Source organism: Haliotis rubra, unplaced genomic scaffold, assembly GCF_003918875.1.
Source record: "Haliotis rubra isolate DU_JTF1 unplaced genomic scaffold, ASM391887v1 Scf498, whole genome shotgun sequence".
In the NCBI taxonomy this organism is placed as follows: Eukaryota; Metazoa; Mollusca; class Gastropoda; order Lepetellida; family Haliotidae; genus Haliotis; species Haliotis rubra.
Window position 1 is genome coordinate 307,463 of NW_025767188.1, and position 14,264 is coordinate 321,726.

The 14,264-nt window shown below is 43.0% G+C and overlaps 1 protein-coding gene and 1 long non-coding RNA gene across 2 annotated transcripts in view; one reads left to right on the top strand and one right to left on the bottom strand.

Moving 5' to 3' along the window:
- The window catches only part of LOC124291619, a 237,458-nt gene that overhangs the window by 56,007 nt on the left and 167,187 nt on the right, over nt 1–14,264 (bottom strand). The window lies entirely within an intron of this gene.
- Nucleotides 8,084–14,264, top strand: part of LOC124291602 (tripartite motif-containing protein 45-like) — a 138,120-nt gene continuing 131,939 nt past the window's right edge. The window contains exon 1 of the mRNA XM_046728646.1: nt 8,084–8,136. The gene's annotated coding sequence lies outside the window, so the exon portion shown is untranslated. The remainder of the gene's footprint in view (nt 8,137–14,264) is intronic.

Below are 14,264 nucleotides of genomic sequence, written 5' to 3' on the forward strand. Positions count from 1 at the left end.
ATTGATACATACAGTGTTTATACCGACGTGTACAGTTATATACTCTCTGCCTCATATCATTCATTCACTTGATGGAGGAGGAAGAAACGTTGTGTTCCTCATAATAAAGAAGTTGACATCGATAAAACTCTCTTCCTTATGTGTATCCCTTCTAAATGCCATCAAAGACCTGATGTGTTACATGTACGTATTGATGTCTGGCTCAGTATAGAACATTGCCCTCCTTTGCTAATATGTTATACTACCCTTGCGATTGTTCTGCCTTTGAAATTTCTAATTATGATGTGTCTTGATTTGTAAACTTGGTTACTTTTATAATACAATTGTTAATTTGTTGAACGTATTACAGTTGTTTGTTGTTTCACACTATATTGAGAGAGAGAGAGAGAGAGAGAGAGAGACAGACAGACAGACAGACAGACAGACAGACAGACAGACAGACAGACACAGAGACAGACAGACACACACACACACAGACAGACACACACAGATAGACAGACAGACACACAGACGCACAGACAGACAGACAGACAGAGACAGACAGACTGAGACAGACAGACAGAGACAGACAGAGGCAGACAGAGAGAGAGACAGAGATAGAGACAGAGACACAGAGAGAGACACAGAGACAGAGACAGGGACACAGAGAGATAAACACAGAGAGAGACACAGAGACAGAGAGAGAGAGAGATCCCCAGGGTCACGTTGTACAAAACAACCTTAGCTCTAAGGTTACCTTACCTCCTTAAGTTTTAACCTTAGGCCTTTGCTTAGGTTGACGTCCCGTTGTACGAATCTACCTTACGCTAAGGTAGCCTTAGTTAAGGTGAAGATTTAAGGTTGGTCCGACCCAACCTTAGTGTGGCTAAGGTTGACAGAAGATCTTTACCCAAAATACCCTCTGATTACTCTGCGGCGTAAAACGCTATTCACACAACCACCCACTCCCCCACTGAGAAACTTTATACTGCAACCGCCACTCGTCAGTGGTAAACTTCAAACACATGTCATCGTATCCCAGTTGTGTAGATTGATGCTCATGCTGTTGATCACTCGATTGCCTGGCCCAGACTCGATTATTTACAGACCGCCGCCATATAGTTGGAATATTGCTGAGTGCAGCGTTAAACAACAGCTATTAGGCTTGGCTGAAGCTTTTTGGTCTGCAATAGCCAGAGGTATCCTGTTAAATAGGTGCGATTCCTCACATGGGTACTAATTTCTGGTGATATTTCTGGAATATTGCTAAATGCGGCGTAGAATTGAACTCACTCACTCCTGTTTAACAGTCGGTTGTTGTGTGGTATGTGTATAGCTTTAATCTGCACACACACTATTGGCATATATAGACCCAACACAGAAATCGAAATATTAGATACCCGTAATGGTGGCCAGATCTGTTGCATGATTAATGATACACTGCTGGGTTTGGGAACATATTTTCGTATGCATTTTCAAAGCGATATTGGACCAAGTGGAGTGTCCCTCAGTGACATTGGTTCAATACAAGTCACACAACGACGCTACAGATGGGTACTTCAGCAAGTTGAATAACACAAGGGGCTCTTTGAGTGGCTACTCCTACACCTACTATACGAGTAGCAACATGTTAACACATTTTCTTTGTCTATATCACTGCCCATATTAAGTGGTATACTAGTGTACACGTGTTACGTCATAATTTATCACGTTGCGACTCCCATGGGGATTGTTTAGTTAAACAGTTCGTGACAAAAATAGATACAGAGAGTGAGAGTGAGAGTGAGAGTGAGAGTGAGAGTGAGAGTGAGAGTGAGAGTGAGAGTGAGAGTGAGAGAGTGAGAGTGAGAGTGAGAGTGAGAGTTTATTTCGTATAATGGCCTCATGGCCCAGGGTACAAAATATACATGTTTGTTTGTTTGTGAGCATACAATACGTAAACATAAATACAATGCATCACTGTATCGCAGTCAAACAGGTAGGTTTCTCTTCTGGTAGATTGCTAGGCTTTTGATAGCATTCATATTTTTGTGTGCATAACACCTGGTTCAACTTAAATACAGATGATTTATATGATAATAACCAGGAATAAACTGTACGGTATGGTAGTAAGGACATACTAACAGAAAGTGGTATTCTTCTTCTACGACATAACTAAATGACACTTGATACATATTGCTATAGTATTATCTACATTGTCTTTATTGAAACGCAGCTGTTAGACACCCACTTTGTGCAATAAGTAACGAAATTCACATAATATACGCTCTAGTCTCTATTAGTGTACAACGCAGTTATATACACTTCTGTTTCCAAAACTGACTTGTACGATGAATAAACTTTAAGAAAGGAACTACTACCAATATTACAGTACCAATATCACTGCTCCTAGTTTGGAAACAGATATCCTTGGAGCGTTGCTTAAACGTTGCAATAATACATCTACGTCGGCAAAGTCTTGTGTAATCCACACAAAAGAGAATCCAAATTTAAACAATAGTGAACGAACATAAGACACGAAGTTGACACTTCCATTTTCACCATTCATTCTCACGAGTCTACACCAGTACCTGATACAACGGCTAAAATAATTAAATATATCCCTCCACGCTAGAGCCTCGTCGACTATATAAACCAGGTTTAATAATACCGTACCATTCAAGCTCTGATCGAGACACAACACAAGACGACATTAACTCGACCAACCTTGATCAAGGACTAGAGCGCTGTCTCAGATATTGAATATTGACTTCTCGTGTCCAAGCTACTCAAATCATGGGTGATATCTTGGATAAACTTGCTGACTTTACAGGCCTGTCCTCAGGGTTTTTCAGAGACCCAGCTATAATTCTGATTTTTGGACTCAATGCTGCCGGTATGTTTATGAATATTTCTTTGCAGTTACTTTTTGCACAACTTGTTATTGACATGAACACATTCTAATTTTACAGGATACATTTGGTATTTCAATCATGATTTATGTATTAATTAGGGCTCCTTGCCTCCAGGCAGGAGACCTATTGAAATCGTTCGGATTATTATTATGTATTATTCCACCGTATTTTGTACCAAACATAGCTCAGAGTCACTTCCAAAAAATCACCAAGGTGCCCACAACGGTGAAGTTGATTGCGCCAAAAACGCAGGTCTCTAGGCCCAATAGCAAAGGGCAGATAATATATAAAAATAATTCAAAAATTTCAATTTCCAAAGCAATAATCTCCGAAACTACAAGTCCAATGACTACCAAATTTCTTGGGCAACTCTTGAATCCGATTACCTTCAATTTCAACTGATGACCCATGGGGCCAAGAGGCTCATTTTGGAGGCTATATTGGATTCGAGGAAGTATGAAGGTTTTGGCGGGTAGGTAATTCCACTGTTCCGTACACTATATGTGTACATATGATAACTGAAGTCCTGACAATTCCAGAACACTAGTTGATTTGACTGTAGACCAACGAACAACGGAGCTACGGCCTGTTAAAGAGGGAACTCATTCTTCTCCGGAACTATTTCAAAGGTACATGACCCCGCGACCCCGGCTGTATTTGGAAGGTCCGGTCGCATGTCAAAAACGTATTCTGGCTCCGTTTTCGACGGTTTCTAGCTCCTTAATATATTTCATTCAAACACCCGTAACTATGAGACCAACCGTCCAATTTCGACAAAATGTCCCTGTGCATGTTGGGTGTTAATGCCGATTATATCTACCCATTACAGCAATGTCTATCCAAAGACAACAGAGGGACAAGTGAAATTCTATTTTCGTCACTGTAGTAGCTATCTTCATGGTGCTTGTTAAAAGTATACTGAACCGCAAAAGAAACGCAAGTTTATTTAGAAATGTGAATATTTCTGAATCTGTGGAACAAACAATCTTAACACTACGAAAAAACAACAGACAAGTGATTGTTGAAGAAATGAGTCGTGATCTCTGGTGAAAACAACACTCAAGTTTACAGTAAAAGCATATGTTATCACTCCACCCTCACACACCAAAAATGTCACGAAACAGTGTGTCAGTCAGTAGCGCTTGTGACCACTACTGGCGGCAATGCAGGCAGCACAACGACATCTCATCGAGTCAACAAGTGTCTGAACGAAGGCTTGGGGAATTTGATTCCATTCCCTGGCCAATCTGGCTTCCAAATCTCTAAGGTTTTGAGGTTGAGCAGCTGTCTGTATCCGTCTACCAATTTCATCCCACACATGCTCGATTGGTGCCATATCCGAGGACAGAGTGGGCCAGGGCAGTACAGCAATGTTGTTCCCTCTGGGGAAGTCCATAGAGACCCGTGCAGTGTGAGGACGAGCATTGTCCTGCTGGAACGTCTGGAGCTGAGGTTGGGCCTGGAAGAGCGGTACAACGTGGTGTTGAAAGACCTGGTCTCTGTAGACTAGAGCAGTCACACGTTGACGAAACACGTGTAAACATGTTCTGTGGTGGTAGCTGAAGCCACCCCATACCATGAGTCTTCCACCTCCCCAGAGGTCAGCTTCCACAACACAACAGTTGGCGTAACGCTCATTACGTCGTGTCCATACACGTTATCGGCCGTCGGCGTGGGACAAGTTGAATCTGGACTCATCAGAAAACAACACTTGTTGCCATTGTTGACGTCGCCAACGGTGGTGTTGTCGCGCCCACTGTAAACGATTTTGTATTGTACATATGAAAACTGAAGTCCTGACACGACTGGTGGTAGTGTAGCCTCGCGGCTACTGGTAGTGTAGACTTACGACTAGTGGTAGTTTAGTCTCACGACTAGTGTTAGTGTAGCCTTACGGCTAGTAGTAGTGTAGCCTCACGTCTAGTGGAAGTGTATCCTCACGACTAGTGGTAGTTTAGTCTCACGACTAGTGTTAGTGTAGCCTTACGGCTAGTAGTAGTGTAGCCTCACGTCTAGTGGAAGTGTATCCTCACGACTAGTGGAAGTGTATCCTCACGGCTAGTGGTAGTGTAGTCTCACGACTAGTGGTAATGTAGCCTCACGAGTAGTGGTAGTGTAGCCTTAGAGACTAGTGGTAGGGTAGCCTCAGGGCCAGTGGTAGTGCAGTCCCACGACTAGTGGTAGTGTAGCCTCACAACTAGTGGTAGTGTAGCCTCACGACTAGTGGTAGTGTAGCCTTACGGCTAGTGGTAGTGTAGTCTTACGACTAGTGGTAGTGTATCCTCACGACTAGTTGTAGTGTAGCCTCACGCCTAGTTGAAGTGTAGCCTCACGACTAGTGGTAGTGTAGCCTCACGACTAGTTGTAGTGTAGCCTCACGACTAGTGGTAGTGTAGCCTCACGACTAGTGGTAGTGTAGCCTCACGACAAGTGGTAGTGCAGCCTCATGACTAGTTGTAGTGTAGCCTTACGGCTAATGGTAGTGCAGACTTACGGCTAGTGGTAGTGTAGCCTCACGACTAGTGGTAGTGTAGCCTACGGCTAGTGGTAGTGTAGCCTCACGACTGGTTGTAGTGCAGCCTCACGACTGGTTGTAGTGCAGCCTTACGGTTAGTGGTAGTGTAGTCTCACCATATATATGTATTACTGCGTGTGTGCTTAATCATCCAGGAATTGTATCTACTTGTTGGAAACTTGTAATTATCTGTAAATATTGCTACAGTTTCAGTCATGCGTATTTCTGCATTGTGCTGTTTTCGCTTTGATGAGAAATGTAGACACGTCTTTTTGTGATCCACGAGAGAGTGAGTGAGTGAGTTTAGTTTTACGCCGCACCCAGCAATATTCCAGCTATTTGGCGGCGTTCTGCAAAATAATCGGATCTGGATCAGACAATCCGGGGATCAACATCAATCTAGGCAATTGGGATACGATGACATGTGTCAACCCAGTCAGCGAGCCTTACAACCCGATCCCGTTACTCGCCTGTTACGAAAAGCATAGGTTACTGAAGATCAATTCTAACCCTGATCTTCACGGTGTTATCCACGAACTGCAATGAATCATGGAAGGAGGTCACAGAGGACATACAATAAAAGTAAAACGCCAAGAAGACATAATGACCACGATCTATTGGCCGTGAGGAAAAACAGACTGGTATACGAACAAAGATGTATGTTTTTTGGTTTTGATACCTTTGTGTGATACATTAACAATAAATAAATACACTGTGACATGGAAGACACGCCATGGTGTGTTTGAGAGGACCGTGCAGATGTAGAGCAGGTAGACCACAGATGTAGAGCAGGTAGACTACAGATGTAGAGCAGGTAGACTATAGGTGTAGAGCAGGTAGACTACAGATGTAGAGCAGGTAGACTACAGATGTAGAGCAGGTAGACTATAGGTGTAGAGCAGGTAGACTACAGATATAGAGCAGGTAGACTACAGATGTAGAGCAGGTAGACTACAGATGTGGAGCAGGTAGACTACAGACGTAGAGCAGGTAGACTACAGATGTAGAGCAGGTAGACTATAGGTGTAGAGTAGGTAGACTACAGATGTAGAGCAGGTAGACTACAGATGTAGAGCAGGTAGACTACAGATGTGGAGCAGGTAGACTACAGACGTAGAGCAGGTAGACTATAGACGTAGAGCAGGTAGACAACAGACGTAGAGCAGGTAGACTACAGATGTGGAACAGGTAGACTACAGATGTAGAGGAGGTAGATTACAGATGTGGAGCAGGGAGACTACAGGTGTACAGCAGGTAGACTAGAGATGTAGAGCAGGTAGACTACAGATGTTTCTGGGATATCTGCACTCGAGACAGTTGTATGTACGGTCAAATGACATCCGTCTGAGCTGCCTTCTGTTCAACGCGATCAGCACCAGTTACTGGATTGACTTGACAACTGTGTGGTGGAAGGGAGATAACTCGTGATGAGGTATATTTATAGAGCTATAACAACGAACGCCTGAATAGTGTATCACCACTTGAGCTGTTCCCGAACTTCCCGTGTGTTGTAAACAGACATACGAGGGACGAGGGGCACATTGAAGAGCGATGTTCGAGTAGCAGTACGAGTACTGAGTCCCATGAGATACTGTCAATCGCTCTTCAATGTGCTTCGCCGTGTGGCCCTTGAGGACCAAACACTTTATGAATACTCTGTACTCAAGCTTATCCAAGCTTAGTCTGCAGTTTCGATAGAGGTACATGTGATGTCACGTAAAGTAGGGACATGTGCATGTCAACATTACGTTTATGTGAATGATAGAAACCTTTCTTCAATATCATACAGTTATTTTTATCATGCACATAACAGAAGCATTTCAGGCTCAAAACGTTTTGATAGCCCCTCGTACACAGTGTGCATGTCTACTTGATAGTCAACGCTGCACTCAGTTTTGTAGCCACATGTTGATGATGGTAGTCTGTATATAGTCCAGTGTTGGCCGGATAAACGAGTGGTTGCTATTATGGCAGCATCCAAGCAGTAGGCGCACTACAACAATATTTTTCTTCCATGTGACGGAGCTTATTTATATAGTCCCCACGTACGACAGGCAGATGTTCCTTGATCCTTGATAACCAGAATCCCATGGAGAATGAAGCATACGGTTCGTGACCTATGTTAACCACATGTCAGTCTTGGACAATCTGTACACAAGTATATGTGAGTGCACCGACATCGTTCAGTAATTTTGAGGGTCAACGTGCGGGTGTCATGATTTAACAGCGCTTTTAGCAGTATCATGGCGGGGGACACCTGAAATGGGCTTCTCACATTTGGTCCATGTGGGGAATCAAACCCGGATCTTCTGTCTGCCGAACAGACGCGTCAACAGGAATGTTCATGATTTCACAAAAGGGTAACGGTGTGACTTATTCCTGAGTGAGTGAGTGAGTAAGTGAAAGTGTATATGCAGTCATCCAGCTATCACAGGAGCTATACAACTGCGACAATAAATCTTCAATCGTGACCCTGCGTATCCAAGGCGATTTCAAAACGCAATCACCCATTCGACATCACTCGTCCCTTTCGGTAATATGCAAACCGCTAGTCCCTGAATGACGATTGATCATAAATGAACCACGTCAAACCTGTACGGTATATCTCTTCCTATGCTCAGTTTCCCTCTACACCGGTTACTTAGGATCTATCTCGCCTGATGCTCAGTTTCCCTCTACACCGGTTACCTAGGGTATATCTCTTCCTGTGCTCAGTTTCCCTCTCCACCGGTCACCTGGCTGTCTCGGGTAAGTGTGTTGTCACAGGGGGCTGTGTCTATTCCAGTTGTAACGCTACACACCTGTCCTACTCTGTACAGGTAACACCACAATGGTTCATCTAACTGTTAGGTCATCTCCAGTTACATTCTCAAATCCGGGCACCTAATATGCTGCAATATTTAAACTCAGCATAGTGTATAAAGTATCTACTTTCATTACTTCCTTGATCGGCCTCTTCACTTCAATACTGAGATCTGTCCCGATGTATCTGGATGTATGTATATAATGTGTGTTTGCTAAAGTTTTTACTGAATTGATCTCTGATAAATGCTACAGCACAAAATATGGTAAAATAATTCTACATTACCACATTGTTTTACATCTAATGTAGAGGAACCCGAACTGAACGTCTCCTACTTTCGATATGATAATGAGCGGGTGTGGCCATCAACTCTGTCAGGTGATTGACACGCTGCACACGGTTCATAACTGCATGTTGTAAAGCTGGTGACGACGAGTTGCAAAGATCCATTGACAAGCTGCTCACAGACAGGCCACTGATTCCATTTTACTGTTTAAGAGCTAACAAAACCAACAACAAAGAAATGTGCTGTAATTAACAGCGGTGTTGTATTCTAAAATTACCTAAGTTTAGAAATCAATACAAAGGCATCACAATGACGGTACAAACTGGAGTGGGAGTACAATATAATAGCATAATACAATATTACAATACAAGTGCCCATAAATATTCTTACTGCAGCTCAACGGTTCCACTATGTCAGGCAAAAGAGAGAATTTTGTGTTTGCATAAACCGTGAGTGAATGTATGTTCTGTGTTTTACGTATGAAGAAGTATCCAGTATCAATATCAGGCCAAAGAAAGAATCTACCAGACAGGTAGAATCAAACCAACAGACGGTCACTTCCCTTCATCCTATGATATCCAGTTTCTAACGCTTCTCAAATACAGGATTGTTTGTGTATAGCATGAAATATGTGAAGGAATGGCTGTTTTATTTATGACCAGGAAGACAGAGCGGCCCACTTGAAACCCGTCTATCAATGGTATCTCTCATTGATTATAGGAGCTCCATACATCTGAAATTTCCATTCGTTCATAATATTAAGAGCAGGATAAAATGATTAAATAAAGCTTTTATTAGACCCTTATCTCTTTCCGCTAGTGTGCATACCACTTTTTGCTCGCCCTCCCAACTTCCTGGTCACTATGACCGTAAACCAACACTTCCTGGTCACTCGATTGCGAAACATATGAAATGACAGTTTATAGTTATATATTAAATGTCGACTTTTGAAATTCTCATCGTGTGTAATTTAACTTTCACTTCGTTATGTTTCGTGTGTATTGGATATTATTTTATTAGAATTACAAATCGTTTGTTACATTATAAAACGAACTGCTCGAACAAATGTTGGTGGCGGATGATAAAAGCGACGACAAGCGAGATAGACTGGTGGTGCTAGCGGTGGGCAGCAAAACCAAACAATACTTTGGTGGGGATAATCTTACTCTAGATAAAATTCAGAAAATGCCCACGATGAGATCGATAAGCTGTACGCGAGATACGAAACCTGGCTCGGGTCCGAGATGACAAAAAACATAGGATCGGTCATGACGCAGATCTACACCAGTATAGCGTCATACTTCCTTCCCATTCCCCCTGAACGTAGACTTTACCTGTGGGAAGATCTCGAGAAAGATCCGTTCATCGAACACGCTTTGAGCGCTGTCAGCTGTGTGTTGTACCACAAATATGGTATGTTTTCAGCTCCGGTAACCGTGGCGATTATCACGGCAAAGCATTGTCAAATTAAAGACAATTGCCAACACAACAGGAGTAGTAGGAGGTAACACTGACACAAGTCACCAAGAAGAAGAATCCTAAAAGAGTCGCCGCCAGTAGAAAAGGTGGTTTAGCTAAGCACCACAAAAATAATTATACTCTGTGGATCGCTGCATGTGCTGCTGCTGCCGTGGCAACATTATTTATGTTATATAATAAACCACAACCAGCACCAAAACCAACACCACAACCACAATTAGAGGTAAACCCGCACATTATGTTATAACAAAAATTAAAAATTATTATATACATAATGTCTGAAGGAAAAACATCCGTTAACGATGCATATAACCGCCACCGTGGTCGCTGGTATTGCTGTAGGATACGTTCGTTTAACCAAAATGGTTCTCAAACAACCGACGATCAAACTCGATATCAACCTACAGGACATGGGCATGCTTATTATGAATTTGGGTATGGCGATGGCCACCAAGGACGTTCCCGTAAAACAAGGAATCATACCGGAAAATATTCTAAAGTAATATAAACATATATAGAATGGCTACGATCGCTATGATGGTTTGCGGGGCTTTAGTCAATGCCCTGGCATTTTCAGGGAGTAAATACCTTTTCTCGAAATTAGAAGAGTCGAACGCAGCCGAGGTAGAAGCGGAATGAAAACGCTACGATATAGCTGTGGAGAAATTACAAACCGCGCAAGCTGAGTATGCATAAAAATTGTATGCACTAGATTTCATTAATGATCAACTTGAGCGTGAAAACCATGCCATTCTAATGTTCAAAGACATTGATGACGCCGAGAAAGAATACTACCTGCTACCTGCTACCTGCTACCTGCTAAACAGCTCGAACCTCTCGGTGATGAACCCATGCTCTCTCACTGTACGCGCCTTCCCAGGAACAAAAAAAATCGAGAACTGATCTTCGTTGCGCTGGGCCTAGCAGCGACCGTGTTAATTTTGAAACAATTAGACTAAAATATTCATATCAATATTATAACAAAGATGAGACCAGCTCCGTATCGTTGTCAATACGTGCTTATGGGGAAAGCTGAGATTTGTGGTAAGAAATGCAAGACTGAGGGGTATTGTTGTATACACATGAAGAGTATAAGAAAAAGTTTCGTGAACCACACATGCTCTGTATGTGGCATTGGAGTAAAATGTCATTACTGTTTATGTAAAGGCCACGGGGCGGACGTAGTCCGAAACCAACTTATTTACGAGAAGAAAAAGGATTATTTGAACGAACTAAACCGCCTCCTCAGAATAAAATTTTGTAAAAGATTTTATGCGCGCTTCATGTTTAAAAAAACAAGTCATCAAATAAGGCTGACGGAGTTAACCCCCTCCCCCTCAATCGAATGCCCAATTAGAGAATTGACATGCAACTAACTATAACAATGACTACTGTTCGAGAGCTTAATCAGATTGCAAGAGAACGAGGTGTAGTCGGTTACTCCTGATTGAGGAAACCTCAGCTGTTGAGATTACTCAACATACAACCCCCTTCCACTGTTAAACAACTCAAACTCCATGCAAAAGAGCTGGGTCTGACGGGTTATTCCCGCCTGGAGAAACCCGAGCTCTTCAAGCAGCTGCACGAACCAAGAGTCGTACAACCCACTGTGAAACAACTCAAACTCCAAGCGAAAGAGCTGGGGTTGATAGGTTATTCCTGTATGAGGAAAGCCGAGCTCGTGGAACTGCTGCACCAACACAGAGTCGTCGATCTACAGTTCGTGCGAACTGAACACGCGACAGGTAATTATCCGAGAGGCTGGCGGATGAATATAGACAAAAACATAGATATCGACGACCTCAAACCTCTGATCACTGACAAAGTCAATGAGGAACTGAATGACCTGGGAAGCCTCAAATTTCAAATCACGGTGAAAATGTTGCTTGATAAACAGCAGACGGACGGGGCCATTGAGTACGTTCAGCCTTAGTTCAGAGGCAAACAAGAAGTTGCGACTCATCCCGAGGTGATAGGCACGTCCATCGACACTTCGTTTCAAAAAATACAAGAATACCTGGAACGCTACACACACAGGGGTTCCGGGTGGGTCGTGGACAGAATCGTCAAGGTCTATCTAGACATAGCTAAATACATGCCGTTCAAAGGCGGATCGTACCTGGACTTGCCACCCTACTACAAGAAAAAACAAGCCATGGTCAACGCCAAAAAAAGAGGTAATAATTGTTTGAGGTTAGCGATCAGATCCGCATTGTTTCCGGCTAACGCGCATTTGGACAGATCTTCGAACTATCCCGAAGACAATGGACTCAACTTTGACGGCATAGACGAACCTACCCCCATATCTCAGATCACCAAAATTGAAAAACAGAACGGCCACATAGCCATCAACGTCTTTGGACACGAAGGCAACGAAACGATTGTGCACAGAATCAGCCCGATGACCGAGGGCTGCATGACAATCAATGTATTCATGATCCAGCGAAGTGACAAGTATCACTACGCATGGATAAAACACTTCAGCAGACTGTTGCACGACCAATCGAAATATGACGGGAAAAAACACTTGTGTGAACGGTGCCTGTATGGTTTCCCCCGGGCTGACCTGCTGGAATCGCACCGGGAGGATTGCCTAGGCGTGGGACAGACGGCCGTACGAATCGACATGCCCAACGAAAACGACAACATCTTAAAATTCGTCAACCACAAAAATCAAATGCCCATACCTTACATCATCTACGCCGACTTCGAAGCCCTCATCAAACATGTTGACACAATCAGGCCGTACCCGAACAAAAGTTTCAAGCACAAAACGCAGGAGCACTGCCATGTGTGCGACGAACCGCTGAATGGCGATTCGGTGAGAGATCACTGTCACATCACAGGTGAGTACAGAGGTGCAGTCCATGCAATCCCCAAACCATCCAAATGTGACAATATCTTTTATTTGAATTCTGGTTTACAGAAACACTGAGATCACTAAACTGAAACCTATATACATGTAATACATAGGCAGTTTAACGTAGGTTAATGTAGGTTTCTGGATATATGCTGTATATACTGGAATTATATTGAGTCAAAGTAATGTCCTCTTGGTTCGTTTCATTCAAGTTCCCATCAATGATGGTTTCCAGTTGCTTTATGCAATGGAAACTACCAATGATAATTTACTGTAAGTTTCCCTTTCTTGAAACAAACTTTGTTGGTTTCCGGCAGTTTTCAGTTGCTGAAACTAACCTTGTTGGTTTCCGGCAGTTTCCAGTCGCTGAAACTAACAGCAAAAGGAAACAACCGTAAACCAACAATCCTAGTTTCCGTGAGCGGAAACCAACATGACTCTCACATTACCCAGTTTCAGGTAGGTTTCTGGAAAACTGGAAACCTTGGTTTTTTTGCTGTGATAAATAAAGTCGTGAACAACGGAACCCTGCTCGTGGCTTACGTCCTGACGCATAGGCACAGTGTGATCGTCAGCGCACTCTTGTGTATGACAGCCCACATGCTATCGAGCAAACCCGGGACGCAAAACGTCTGAATTCGGCAACGTGGTCGACATCCTGGAAAAATATACTGGAGAATTCCACGCTTGTCATCCAAGTCTAGCTTGGTGAACCATCATCGCGCGAAGTCGAAATCGTGAAAGGAATCAAACTCCGGTGGGCCACACAACATCAATATCACGGCTGCTGTTTACGTTGATTCCCACACCAATTTGCAGGGAGTCACCGTGACCTTGGAAGACCCGATATCACTCACCAAAACATACGTCTCATGGGGTTTAAGATTTCACACCTGAGAAATTATCAGAACAACACTTGGAAACAATTTTATAACATTTTTATACAGACGATGAACAATCATCATTCAAACGTCACGCTTGGAAATCTAGGGGAAACAGAGGGATTTGATCTGCCTGGTGAAGAAAACACCTTATACGTCCTACACTTAAAAGACAACGTGTTGCTCTGGCAGACTTAAAAGAGTCCGAATGGGGTTGATCAACAAGACCCTCACCCAGCTTACATCTCCTTAAAAAAAATGTTTACGTCTCTGAAATTAAGAACGACGGTATCTTTCTCGGGTCTTTCTTTCCGGTTTTAAATGATGATATACAAGTTATACAAATACCAGGTCACTCGTTCAACATGTTAGCTGCAAACTACGAGGCAGCATCTTTAGTGTTCGCATTGGATTTTTCATATATCATACCAAAAATCACACTCATCATAGAAGTCTATCTCGGAGGCGCTCGTCGTCATGTTAATATACACTTTTTACCTATGGTTTAAATAAGTTAGGAAGACAGGCACAAATACCAACGTTGCCGTATTATCACACAAATAGCAT